This window comes from Amblyomma maculatum, chromosome 4 (assembly GCF_055883805.1).
Source record: "Amblyomma maculatum isolate TAMU_Amacu chromosome 4, ASM5588380v1, whole genome shotgun sequence".
Taxonomy (NCBI): Eukaryota; Metazoa; Arthropoda; class Arachnida; order Ixodida; family Ixodidae; genus Amblyomma; species Amblyomma maculatum.
The window spans coordinates 137,448,237-137,461,261 of record NC_139347.1 but is presented as its reverse complement, the minus strand read 5'-3'; the positions used below and the strand labels follow the sequence as shown (position 1 = coordinate 137,461,261).

The following is a 13,025-nucleotide window of genomic DNA, read 5'->3' as shown; positions in this document are numbered from 1 at the left end:
CTGTGCTAAGTGCTTGTGTTTAGACTGTATTTTAAGATAAGGTTTTGCAAAAGCTCAGATTTCACAATCTGTTTTGCTAGAACTACAGAGGAGTGAAGTAAGTTTCAGGATCTGGTGGATCAAGTCTGAAATATTGTGATACCTGGGCACTGTATAAACAGGTATGACAGTTTGCAAGAAGAGCACTAGCTTTTAGATTCGGGGCAAGTTCTGGAGGTACATCTTTTGGATTTTTTTTAAAGTCTACAAAATCAAACAGCCCTGCAATTTTACCAAATCCCCACTCCACGGCCTGCCTCACACTACTCATAGCCTTAATAAATTCGCACTGCTCCGGAGTCGAGAAAGCACCGCCATAGGGCTTCAGCAGAAGGGGCCGCAGGGGGTAAGCAGGGTCTCCATAAATGTAGTAGTCATGCCCCTGAACAAGCTTTTCCAGTTTTGAATACACTTTGCTGATCCCAGAGTTACCTAAATCAGTAAAAAAAAGGATAGTATTAAATGTGTCAGCAGCACTTAGGCCAGCTGGGCTCATTTGTTTTTGCTGAAGTTGGTTATTCACTCACCAGCATCATGTTTACTGCCGGGATATGACCCATCCAATTGGCAAATGATTCCATTGGGACACATTATGGCTTGATACTTCAGGGCATGGAATCGTTTGTGGCTGCTGAAATAAAGTTTTTGGTCCCGTGAGGGTCGGCAAATTGCCCGAGCTGCGCCATCGATGAAAGCCCAGCAGTTCGTCAAAGGGGCTCCTTTGAAATGAATGGCCTGAAAGAACAAACAAGTGGGTTAAAAGTTTCTGCAAATGGAACTGTGATCCTAATTATGATGTATTTCCCCGCCGTGCTGGCGCAGTAGTTAGGGCGCTCGACTACTGTGCCCGATGTTACGTTTCTCCACCGACAAGCGTGACAGCTGACGCGGCCACTGCATAGCAACAGACAGAACCGCGAGCGGATCGGCCATTTCGGCCAAAACCAGTAGGCTTCTTATTGGTTTTGTAGGCCCTATGGAATATTGGTCTCATTGAGAGTACCTGCGTGTGTTTACCTCTCCGGACACCTGAAGGGAGAGGGCAGCTATGTTCCATTTTCTAGGGATGAGTTACGCAGCAGGTACATGTATACACATTTTATTCCACAATGACAGCGGCAACGCATACTGGCACATAATCCAAACATTGACTGCATCCAGGTAGCAGGTAGCCCTCGATTCCAAAATTGCGGACTTTGGCTCGATGATGTAGTCTCTCCAATACTAAGGCACCTGAAAGAAATAAAAAATTGCGGTACAGCTTGAAAAATGAGCGATTTCAAGAGCGCCGACACCACCACGACTTCAAAAAATCGGCGCACACATATACCGGCAACCGCGATTGCGCGCGTATTCATGCGGAGTATAGTGAACTAGAATACTTTCTAGTGGCGCTAACGGAAGGAAAATGCACACTGGACGCCACTGACCGCCACTGGTGGCGCTGCAGTTACGTTTACCAGGACCGCATGCCGTGCGCGTCCGCAAAGGGAAGGGCTTGGCGTGCCGTGCAGTCTGCACATTCTTGCGATTTTGCCCTCGAACTTTCAGTTCTGCCTTCCATCACAGCAACTAGGACATCTCAGCTTTTCAAAAGCACCATGTGATGTTCGAAATGGCCAGGAAAAAGACCAACTCTCACTGTTTTGCTCCGAGATGCCGAAGCGTGGCTATCCGGATGCTCCAGTCACCTTTGTTTGCTGCTCTGAGGGACAACAAACATCGCACAAAGTGGAAACGAAGCTTGTAAAGGCAGGAAAAGCCTCTCACAGAAACATTGGCAGTGTGTGAGCATCATTTCGAGCCGCATCTCATCCTGCTGCGTGACTACGCACATATATGATCAACGGCAGAAGTGAGGATATACCGCGTGAAAAGCCATCACTGGCACCTGATGCGGTGCTACCCTAGCGGTGCCTATACACTCTTGCTGGGTTGTCCGGCATATATTACCGATATTACCGTCAAACCCGTGAAGCCAAGGCTGGATGTGGGCAATATTGATGTTGCAGAGAGTTGTGCTCAGTGCAGATTCATGCTGTTAAGCCTGTGGCACGTAGCCGCCGCGTGTTCAAGCTAACTTCAGAGAGAGAGAGAGAACAACTTTTATTTAAAATGCCTGCAGAATCGGTTAGGCTCCCTCCAAGCAGGGAGGACAAGCTTTTACCGCGACGCGGCCACTACGTCGGTCTCGTGCGTTGTGCTCCTTGAGGTCTTGTTACGTCCCTCGCTACTTCCGCGGGTTCGAGAGGGCCGCCGCCCCCTTCTTGGGGGTGCTGCCCCCCCTCTCCTCGGTTTCGCTCGGTCGCTGCCTCTCTAGAGCTAGCTTCAGCCAAGGGTTAAAAATAAACTATTTGAGATAGGCCAGAGAAACCACTTGCTGACAGCCACCTGGCGCACCAGGTCTGAAAAAAGAAGACTTCGGGGAAGAAAGCTTCGACTGTTTGCGTGATCTCGAATACTACCGCTGGCTCAATAAAACAGACAGCTTAGATTAAATTAAATCCAATTCCGCGTAGTCATAGTGTATCGTTGGATCTCTAGCTAGGACATTTATTTAATCATTTATTCATCCTTCATATCATACCCTACTGATGCCCTAAGACAATAAATATCGATAAAAAAACGGTGCAGGCAATTTTTCATTTTGCAATTCTAATTTACTAAGTATTGTGTTCAAATAAATGTGATTTGCAAAGTTGGGGAGGACCTTCTGAAACCCCTATTTCATTTATTCCCGATAAAGAGAACTTCACATGCATAGTTTTTCTCACCTCTATAGAAAGCCCGCGAAATAAAAAAAAAATTCACGTGACTGACGCATTCATGCGCTACGATATTGTTGTGCTCCAACAGTGCATGGTTTGAGTGACAGAAATTAGCTGCGGCCATGACTCAACAGCCCAGTCTCAGCGCTATACAGGCTGATAATTTCTGCAGTGTATTTCGCGGGCTTTCTTTAGAGCTTGGAAAAACGATGAGGCTTTCTTTATCGGAAATAAATGGAATGGAGGTTTTAGAAGGCGCTCTCAAATTCTGCAAACCCAGTTATTGTCTAAAGGCAATAGTTAGTCAATTAGAAAAAGTAATTACTAATTACTTAACTTCAAAATAAAAAATTGCCTACGGTGAGCTACTTGGCTGGCAGCTGTATAAAATTGTGACCTCTCTATCCTACCTCAAACTAACTGTGAGAAAGGCTTTAATCTTTTTTTGAAAAGAAAACGATAAGTCACATGTATTAAACTTGGCTAATTTTACTAATTTTAGGGACAACAGAGGTCTTTTGTACCCTTCAAGTGATACCAGTTTGTGGCTGACCTTGAGAATGTGTTTACAACCTGCTTCAGCCTAAATTCAAGCAGACAGCTTGTACTCAGTATATGCAACTGGCCAAGCAAACCTGCTAACTTGGATGCTCTGACCACTGTCAAATTGGTGCAGCTGAAATCACTGCTTACTACCCGCATGCACTTTTTCACAAAATTAGCCAGCGCAATGTCAAGCTTTAAAGCACCTGAAGATGAGCAGATGGATGCTCTTTAGGACTGTTTGTGTAGTCAATAATTTCACAAAACAACTCGTTGATGGCGTTTGTCCCATGCACTCAAATAAAATAAAACAGCAGTGGAGAAGCCTTGTGAAGAACCTAAACAAAACTGCTCTGCCCTCCTCACGTAGTATGTATTTTTGGCATATATGTTATGCATATGAGATGATGAAAGGATTTTAATTAGCACCTGGCTTACAGCTATGATTTATAACAGATATTGTTGCTGTGAACGGAAAATAATGCTGACGCCACAGAATATCGCCGGATGATTCGTTTCAAAGCGTAGGATTTGTTTTTTTTATGACCACTTTGTCAAAAAAAAAAAAATGTAACAGCCTGAAGCTGCTCCTCACTTTACCAGTTGGCAAATTTCCTAACGCTTAGCAGATATCAAGCTAAAATTAGCATTCCTGGTTACCAGTGGATACCGAATAGCGCAGTGTAATATAATCATCATTATTGGCTAAAGGAAAGTTACTGCGGCGTGGTTGGAGAGATGCGAGAACCCGTGCGTGCGCACGATGCCTGGCCACTCTGCTACCAGTCTGCTGCTGACAGTTGAGTTGGCTCTGTAATAAAGCGGGCTCTGCAGGGCTCAGAAAAATACCCGTCCCGTACAAATGAATGTGCCGTAACGATTTACAGTGCGCGATAACTCGTCCCGCATGAGCTGTAGCAGGCGCCAGCGAAATAAGAGCGCTTTCACCCTAGTGCAACTGTGAAAACCCGAATAATGTCGAATGAAACGCCTTTTGGTGGAGGTCCACATACGTCGGCGTAGGGAAAAAATCACCACTTTTACTCAATCCGCCTTTTGCACGAGGATGTAGCGCCATCATGCGGGAGCGGGCGGGAAACACATTGAGCGGCAGTGTAGCAGACGACGCGAAAGCGCACCATACGAAATGGCCACGCCAACGCTGGTAGAAAGCGAAAGCTTCCCTCCTTTTTTGGCCTCGGAGCGGAAAGTAGTGACAGTGATTGCAGCATATCATGTTCACGCAGTATGGGGGAAGGTAGAGCGTTTTCACAATCCACTCATAACGCACGTACGCATATACTATCTTCGTGTTGTAAGAGCGTGTAGCGCGGGCCGTGTTCGACGTGACAGAATGAGACGCTCTCAGCGTGCAGGTTTTCGGCAGACAGGAGAGCGTGGGGCCAGAGAGAGAGAGAGATCTCAAAGGGCAAAGCAGCCAGGGGTTTGTTGATGCTGCAGAGCTAGGTGGAATCGTCTCCTGTGACTTTGAGCGGCGCATATGCGCGGGGTGTCTTGAGTTACCGAGCACAATGCGGTCACCGCGGCGCCGGCATGGTGCAATGGGCGTCGCTTCCTCCTCGCGTCATCTACAACCGTGCAGCTATAGGATTTCATCCACGAAGATCGGCAGAGAGTCACATATACACACCCCGTGAAAAGGGCATTGTCCCGGCCGGAATGCACACCTGCAGGAAACGCGCTGCATTTTTCTGGCAATGGATGATTCAGAGCTGTAGCCGCGGTTTCTGGCCTCAGGAGTCAGAACGGATGTGGTCGCAGTGGTGAAAAGGTTCTCGGTGCGCAGAGAATGGTCATTCTGTTGTGAAAGGATTTCCAACGTTCATTTCTGCCTCCGCCGCGATTTCTGCGGAATCAACAACTTGGTGACACATGTGAATCTCCTACATATCGGATGCGCATCTCGGTCAGGAACCAACCCTGTTCTACGTCCAGAGCGATCCACTCTGCAAGTGAACGAGCATGAACCCTCCAGGAGACTCATTTATTGTGCCGGGCGGCTTCCTTGCCGTTGCAAATGGTTGGACGAAGACGACGATTATCAAGCTCCCTAACGAAGTGCATCTGATTGCGTACATTAAAGGAACAAAGTCCGGATGCTTTGGCGTGCACGAAGGCGAGCCTTTAATTAAAAAAAAATAATGTGCGTCGTGCAAGTGTCAAGTGCGTCATATGCTCCGAGCGGCAAAAACACAGATACTACAGGTATGTATGCACCTATGCGAAATAGGCATGATGAAAAGTACCTACTGGAGTTTTCACCCAGGCTGTAGCGCACCAGTGATAGCTGCAATGAGGATTTCTTCGGTGCGTGATTGCTTCAGTTGCACCGGGGCCTGAAGGCGATGTATTTTGTCCCTTATCTTTATGTGCGAAAGGGCTAGGTAGCTTAGATATCACAGGCGGCTGTGTGCGCTAGGCCGTAATATTTAGCATGTTTTATCGTGACTGCCACCTCACTAACAAGAAAAAAAAAAATACGGCGTTTTATAATGCACTGCCGTTCGCGAGCCTCATGACCAGCTCAACCACTCGGCTCGCTAACGGCGGTGCATCACAACAAACACCCTTTTTTTCTTCTTTTTAGTCAGGCGGCAGTCGCGATAAAACATGCTAAATATTACGGTCTAGCGCACACAGCCACCTGTGATATCTGCGCTACCCGGCTCCTTAGCACATAAATAAAACAAACGACAAAATACATCGCCATCAGACGCCCCGAACAAATGCTCATTGCGGCTATCACTGGTGGGTTACAGGCTTGGTGCAAACTCCGGTAGATACTTTTCATCATGCACATTTCCTTTAGATGCATACATACCTGTAATGAAGTGTTTTTCGCACAGTCGAGAGCGCGCAGTCGGCTGCCAAGGTCGCCCATTCACGTCTTGACGCTTGGTTGCCCTAATCCAAGCTTCACGCCGTTGCAGGTCGCGGCTCGCCGAAGGAAACCTAACTAAACGCGTCTTGCATCCCGGCACGCCTCGAGAGTGGCAGCCGTAAGTGGCACAGGTGGTTGGCATCGTTTTACCGAGGCTGTGAACGTGACCGCGCCTCCAGCCCCCGTGCGTTGGCTATGAGTGCGGCGACGAGAAGCGCCGTCGACGCCGCTCAGTGTGTTTTCATCAGTCGCCGCTGGGGCTTCGCGCATGCGCAGAAAACTCGCGCAAAAGGCGGATAGGCGCACAGAAGCATCGGTACTATGTCGCACTATTGCAAGAAAGCATTGAAAAGTCGACTAGTAGATGTTGCAGTGCCACCATCTGGCGGCGTCAATAAAAATCGGCGTGCCCCAGCGTCGTCGTTCGCGCCACTAGAAAGTATTCTAGTTCACTATAATGCGGAGGCAGACGGGATGCGCCGCCATTATTGAACGCCGAGGTAACTGCTGAACCAACATTCCGTCTTGCGCCTCACCACAGGTTCTGCCACTTCAACACAGTGCGCACAACATTCAAAAACAGATTAATGCTAAAAAGTTCCATCAATACTTTCAAGAAATCGTGCCGACAACTTTCAAACTCGGCGCTGCGTTATATCACACCACACGATTCAAATTCCTTTTTTGGCGTGCAGGCAACGGCATTCTGCAACGCAAAGCCACATCATACACTGACAAAGTATAAACGCCAGCCCGAAGTTGCAAGTGATGCACACGCACCTGATCAAAAGCTGAACGTGCACTGGAACGTTGATATCCTCGAGAAGCACCCCGAAAAACGGCGGAAACTTATTAACACAGGGCACCGACCGAACTGCCGCCAGCCCGATCAGCGATCGTGCCAGCGCCAATGCCTCTACGGAGCTGCGCATACGCGCCCAGAGGAGAGGTGGAAAGGAGGATGAGAGAGGCCAGCATGGGAACGCTTGCGAGGGAGTAGGAGTGAAAGGAAACCTACCTCTCCGCTGCGAAGCACCGCCGGCATCGCGCTACCGCGGCAGCAGCTCGAGCCGTACTTGTCGCGTGCTCGATGTCGACTCCTCTCGCTTCGGCGGCAGTCGCAGTTGCTTGGACGCGCGCCTCTGAATCCATTTCACCACCATTCAGTGATCCAATAGCAACAGCGCGGCGCGTCTTGCGGCTCCAACCGTACGTAGTTTGTTGAGACCTAGCGCAGAATTAAGTGAGAATATTTTGTGTCGCAGCGTTCTCAATTGTTATTACGGCTAATATTGTTTTTACTCAAGTTGAGACATCAGTGGAGAGATTTACATGTACAAAACATTTATTTACATTTCGATTATTGTAGCACTGTTCTTGATGCGGAATAATATATACATTTAAAAGTCACCAGCAACAAACAAACAACTTTCACTTCCTTGAAAGCGTTGCAGCTTTTCTTTCCTTAGCCTTCGCATTTGCATCGGCTACATCATCGTTGAGCTTACGGCAGAAGATTTTGAGCAGAATGTTTGTACTGCTCCACAACACATGCTTCAACAGAAGCTCAACTGTGTACCCATCTTCGCAGGTGTCAAAATCTGATGACTCTTGATCTGCAAGCAGCTGTAATGTGAGTTCGGTGACTAGACGGCGCTGTTTCGGGCTCCACTTGTTCAACAACATAGTTGTGGGTAACAACATTTACAGCAAACAATACTGGGAAAATGAGGCCACCTCGGTCTATATCTTTCACCAAGTGATAGTATTTTTGAGCTGCAGAGACAGTGATAGCCTTGTCGACTGTCAATGCTGCCCGACTTTTCGTGCAGTTTAATTTCTTGAGAGTCGCGTAGACTGCATATCCTGCCACGTATACCAGAACGGGGATAATGTCTTCTATTTTTGACAAGGCATCTCTCGTAACTACAACGTTGCAGTTAGGATGCGGTGTTTCTATCTGCTTTCGCAGACCTTCCCATTGCTCATCGAAGGAGCTATTCGTTCTGCAAGCACTTGCGATTGTGGGCAAAGTATTTTGCAGCCGGAAATTAGTTTCGCTCTCATAAACTTGCCTAATAGAAACATGATATTGGGAGCCAGCAAGTTGCCTGTATTTCCCGAAGCGGTCCTCTAAGGTGTCCGTCTGGAATTTGCCGAGCAGGACGTATGAAAACTGCAGTTCATCGAAGCAATACCTGCTCACTTCCACCAGTGTATGGGTTGTTTGATGCAGAGAAGCATGAGTTTCCTTTGTGAGCACCCCGCTGTCCAGATTCTTCTCTTTCCAAGAATCAAGCCGGTCCAAAATTTTGTAGAGAAAAGCCACCTTTATGTCATCCTCCGAAGGAAAAAACTGGCTCTTGAAATCGGTCATTCAGTCGTTTTCCTTTCCATGGGGTTTTAGCATTTACAACGTTCCACCATTTCGCTATAACTTCAATGAAACTCGCTGTATCTTCAGGAAAGAGTAAGTTGTGCCTTTTCCCAAGAGCACAAAGCGCTGGTGGCAGGGAATCATTAAAAATCTGCAAGGCGAACTTTACATTCTGCCGCTCAAGGCTAGACGGGTACAAGGCCTTTCTAGAGAGCGAGTAACCGTACCTCAAAAGCTGATCACTCTCCAGCTTGTAAGCTTCTCTGATTGTAGCAAACGATGCTGTGTGCATGCGTGGAGGCTGGTTGGAATTTTCATTGAAGTCAGGAAGATAAAAGCATAGTTGGTCGTTTTTTTGGTTGAGCCAATTATTTCGGACGCATTTGAGTATATGCACTGGATCAATTACAAAAAAGAGAGGCCTTGATGGGTCAGAGGGGTGCGGATATAAAATTGCATTTGTTGGTGGCGTTGCAAACTGAGACATTGCCTTTCTGTTCACTGAATGATTGTCACTGACTACACATAAAACTCTGTAGCCAATGTTTTCTAGCCCACATATCACATCTTTCAGTAAATTGTGCAGAAACTCCCCATCGGCTTTGTGCACTGGGACGATGTGTACCACTTCCTTGAAAGGGCATGCGATGCTCTGTACCATGAAGACGAAAGCACTGGTAGCGACTTCCGATAAATTCAGTGCTGCACCAGTTATATTGCCCCCTTTGTAATCAAAATATGGTTTAATATGGACTTCATCGACCTTCAAGGTAATGAAGCGCTGGCAATCATCGAGTGTAGGACCATGATGTTCCAGCCTTGGGTTCATACCGAATGACGAACATATCGACCGAATGGTCATAGGGTGGGGCAGGGTAACATATCCATAGCTGCGGATGTACTTATATGCGTGCAGTGATACCGTAAAAGGAATGCAGCAATAAACCATGAATTCTCAGCTCTTTCAAAAAACGGCTGCGCATGCGCGAGAAAGGAGCGTGCCGCTGGCGCCACCTATGTGGTCGGAAAACAAGTCTCCCTTCAGGCTGTGTTGGCCGGCGCAGGTGCTCGCACTTTGCAGTCATGCCTGCTAACTGCGTCGCGTTTGGATGTTCAAACTTATTATGGTAAAGGCGGTGTAAGTTTTTTCCGGTTCCCATCGGAAAAAAGGGATCCGGCGAGAAGAGCTGCGTGAGCAGCAGCGGTCAAGCACAAGAACGAAGATGGCTCATTGTGGCAGCCAAACGAACACTCGAGAATCTGCAGCGAGCATTTTATTACAGGTACGCCGAGTCTCGTTGTTTGTAGATGGTTCTGGGCAGCATTAATTTATCTCTATATGCTACAGGCTGGCCGTCCAACTTCATCAACCACCCTGATTTTGTGCCCTCGGTGTTCGCCTACGCGAAATCTCCGGGTGAGGCTGCGGTGAGGAGGCATAGCCGTTGGACGAAGAGGAACGTCAATCAGCGTAAGTGACCGAGCATGCTATCAGCCGATTTTTCAGCGCACTGTGTCCGCCGTATTGTTCTTAATACTGTATAATCGCTTCAAGCACGCACAACGGGAGCACGTTCGCGCGCAGTGGAGATCGCGTATTCACGATGGGAATGCATGCATTCAGCTCGCGAGCGTTCGCCAGCCTTTCAGCTGCGCGTGCTCTCGCACAGTAGGTGCGACAAGTCTCTGCCAAGTTTTGTGTAGACTGTATCTGGGTTTCATACGACGCCAGCACGCGGCCTTATGACACTGCATAAGCCACACCAACAGTACAGGCATATGACTAGATGCTAAATCTGGAAACTTACTCTTTAGGTATCTCGCTCTTACATGCAAGCCATTTCCGAAAAAAAACATCATATGTGCTTGGTTGACATTTGTGTTATGTCCAAAGTTCTAGAACTTTGCTGAAGCTTTTCCAATTATGGCTACTTTTTCATATATAGGTTTGAGTACAGCCTGTTCGATACCGGAACGACATATTAGATTCATCATAGCGGATTTAATGTTTACAGGACAACATGATGCATCAGCAGAAGATGTCAGTGCCGCACCACATGTTCAAGACTCACCAGGAATGGAAAATTCTAAAAATGGTATGTTATGGCACGAAATGTAGCCACAAACACAGCTTAGACTAAGATTTCACATGGGTTGTAATTTCCTTCAGAATAATTATTTTGGCTCTGGTAAGAGAGGAGCAGTTCAGTAAGTATGTAATGTAAACTTGCAGAACCAAACATCAATCATTGTTGGCACTGCTCTATTGAGAGTTTAGCTGCTGTTATAGTCTTGATTCAGAAAAGCAAAACAGATATCTACTGATTGTTTACTGTGCTTCTGCTATCTCTGCAGATGGACATGAAGCATCAGCACCCAATTCATCCCTCAGCACTGCATCTGCACAGGATGGACAAGCATTAAAAGCATCATTGAATGCTAAGCATGCAATACATCCCACCAGAATTTAAATTGCACTAAGTTTGTGGCTAATTATTTGAGCTCGACATTATTTCCAGCAAACACTTAGGTGCCTAAATTTTCTACTTTGCAAGAACACACATCAGTGAGACTACTTCATTGAGAGTCTAGGGACGTCATCTGGCCTTTTCTTAAGTTTGCTGAGGCACAAAGCTCATCAATATGTATCTCCACCCATGATACTCCTGCATTGAAATTTTCAGCAAGTGATAAGCATGAGATAACTCAAACCTTAGGCTTACTGGCCCTAAGCTTCCAGTAAGCTAAGCTCACACTCAGCCAACTAGAAGACCATGTTTTGTATGTTCAGTAATATAAATGTCATACATGTAATTTGGAATTTTGTGGCAACTATGGCTGCTACTTCCATTGCTACAACTGTGAAAAGGCAAAAGGAAAAGTTCTATAGAGCTAAACGATTATTTCACGGAAACTGGTTGAACCTTGTAGCACATTTATCTTTCATCTTATATGCTCCTTCTGGAGCCGAGATCTTTCCCTTTTTCATATTATCTTTTATTATCTCTTTAGAGCCTTGGGATGGTTGGGATGGCATTACTGCAAGTACAATATTAAATTGCACTTGCAGTAATGCTTGCCTCATGAAAGTTGTAATTTTCTTGTGTCAACTTGTATTGATGATGGCTAAGGGTCACTTGCACACTTGTTTGTATTCATGTTCTGGGATATTTACTTAGGGTTCTCTAATATTTCCAGTTTTTGTGCTCGAGCAATTGTATGACTTTTGCTTCTTACACAGATCATTTTGCAGCTACTGAGCAGGATCCCAGCCAGAACAGTTGCAAATGCATGGATGCAACCCAGCACACCGCCAGAGCAAAAGAAGTTCTCCTTCAGCAAGCACTTCTGATATTGCAGAAGAAGAATGCCCAGCTTCAGAAACAGCTTAGGAAAGTAGAGTCACAGCTGCTTACATTACATTCCATTAAGAATTGCCCCTAGAAGTGTATGTTCTACACTGGCCTTTCTAACTCTGGTGTTTTTGAAAGCTTGTTTGTGTATTTTAAACATCGGGCCAGTCAAATGTCATACTGGGGCTGGGATAGGAAAGAACAAGAAAACCGTGGCCGGCCCAGAGAGAAAGATATTGCATCTGAATTTTTCATGTTCCTTGTACGCCTGAGAACTGGCATGTTTGGAGAAGAAGTAGCACGAAACTTTGGTGTATCAGAAAGCCATGCGAGCCGCATCTTTGCCACGTGGGTTAACTTTGTCCAGAAAGAACTGGCTTGTATAACCAACGTTCCTTCACTTGAAGTTATTCAGCAGCATTTTCCAAAATCATTTCTTGGTTTTGAAAACGCGCTTGGTACTGGATGCAACAGAGGTGAGGATTCAACGACCATCGTCACTTAGCGCCCAGCGCCAGACATTTTCACCATATAAACATTACAATACATACAAGGTTCTTCTTGGATGCACCCCGGATGGTTACATCGCCTATGTTTCACGTGTCTGGGGGGGCTCGGTGTCTGCTAAGGTTATGCTCGAGAGCAGTGGTCTTCTTGACAGCCTAAATCCAGGAGATGCCATTATGGTGGATAAAGGATTCACATTCCCGTATCTACCTCCTGGTCTTACTGTGTACAGGCCACCATTCCGTGAACGACATGAGTCACAAATGTCTGCTTAGGCTGTGGAGCAAACTCGTCGCATTGCTCGTGCTAGAGTTCATGTAGAACGAGCAATCGCATGCGTAAAAAGCTTTCACATACTTGACAGGCCATTCCCAATCACTATGATAGACATAGCAGAACAGGTCTTTAAGGTCTACTGTTTTTTGAGTAACTTCAGGGAACCACTTATAAAGGATGCAGACTAAATGCATAGGTTGAGGCTCCAATCTATGCATTTCAGGCAGCTATTCAGGCAACATTATGGCAACGTTTTGCAT

General features: G+C 46.5%; 1 pseudogene; it reads left to right on the top strand.

Moving 5' to 3' along the window:
- Positions 1 to 12,056: 12,056 nt before the first annotated feature.
- On the top strand, positions 12,057 to 12,953 carry LOC146192929 (uncharacterized; annotated as a pseudogene).
- The last annotated feature ends 72 nt before the right edge of the window (positions 12,954 to 13,025 follow it).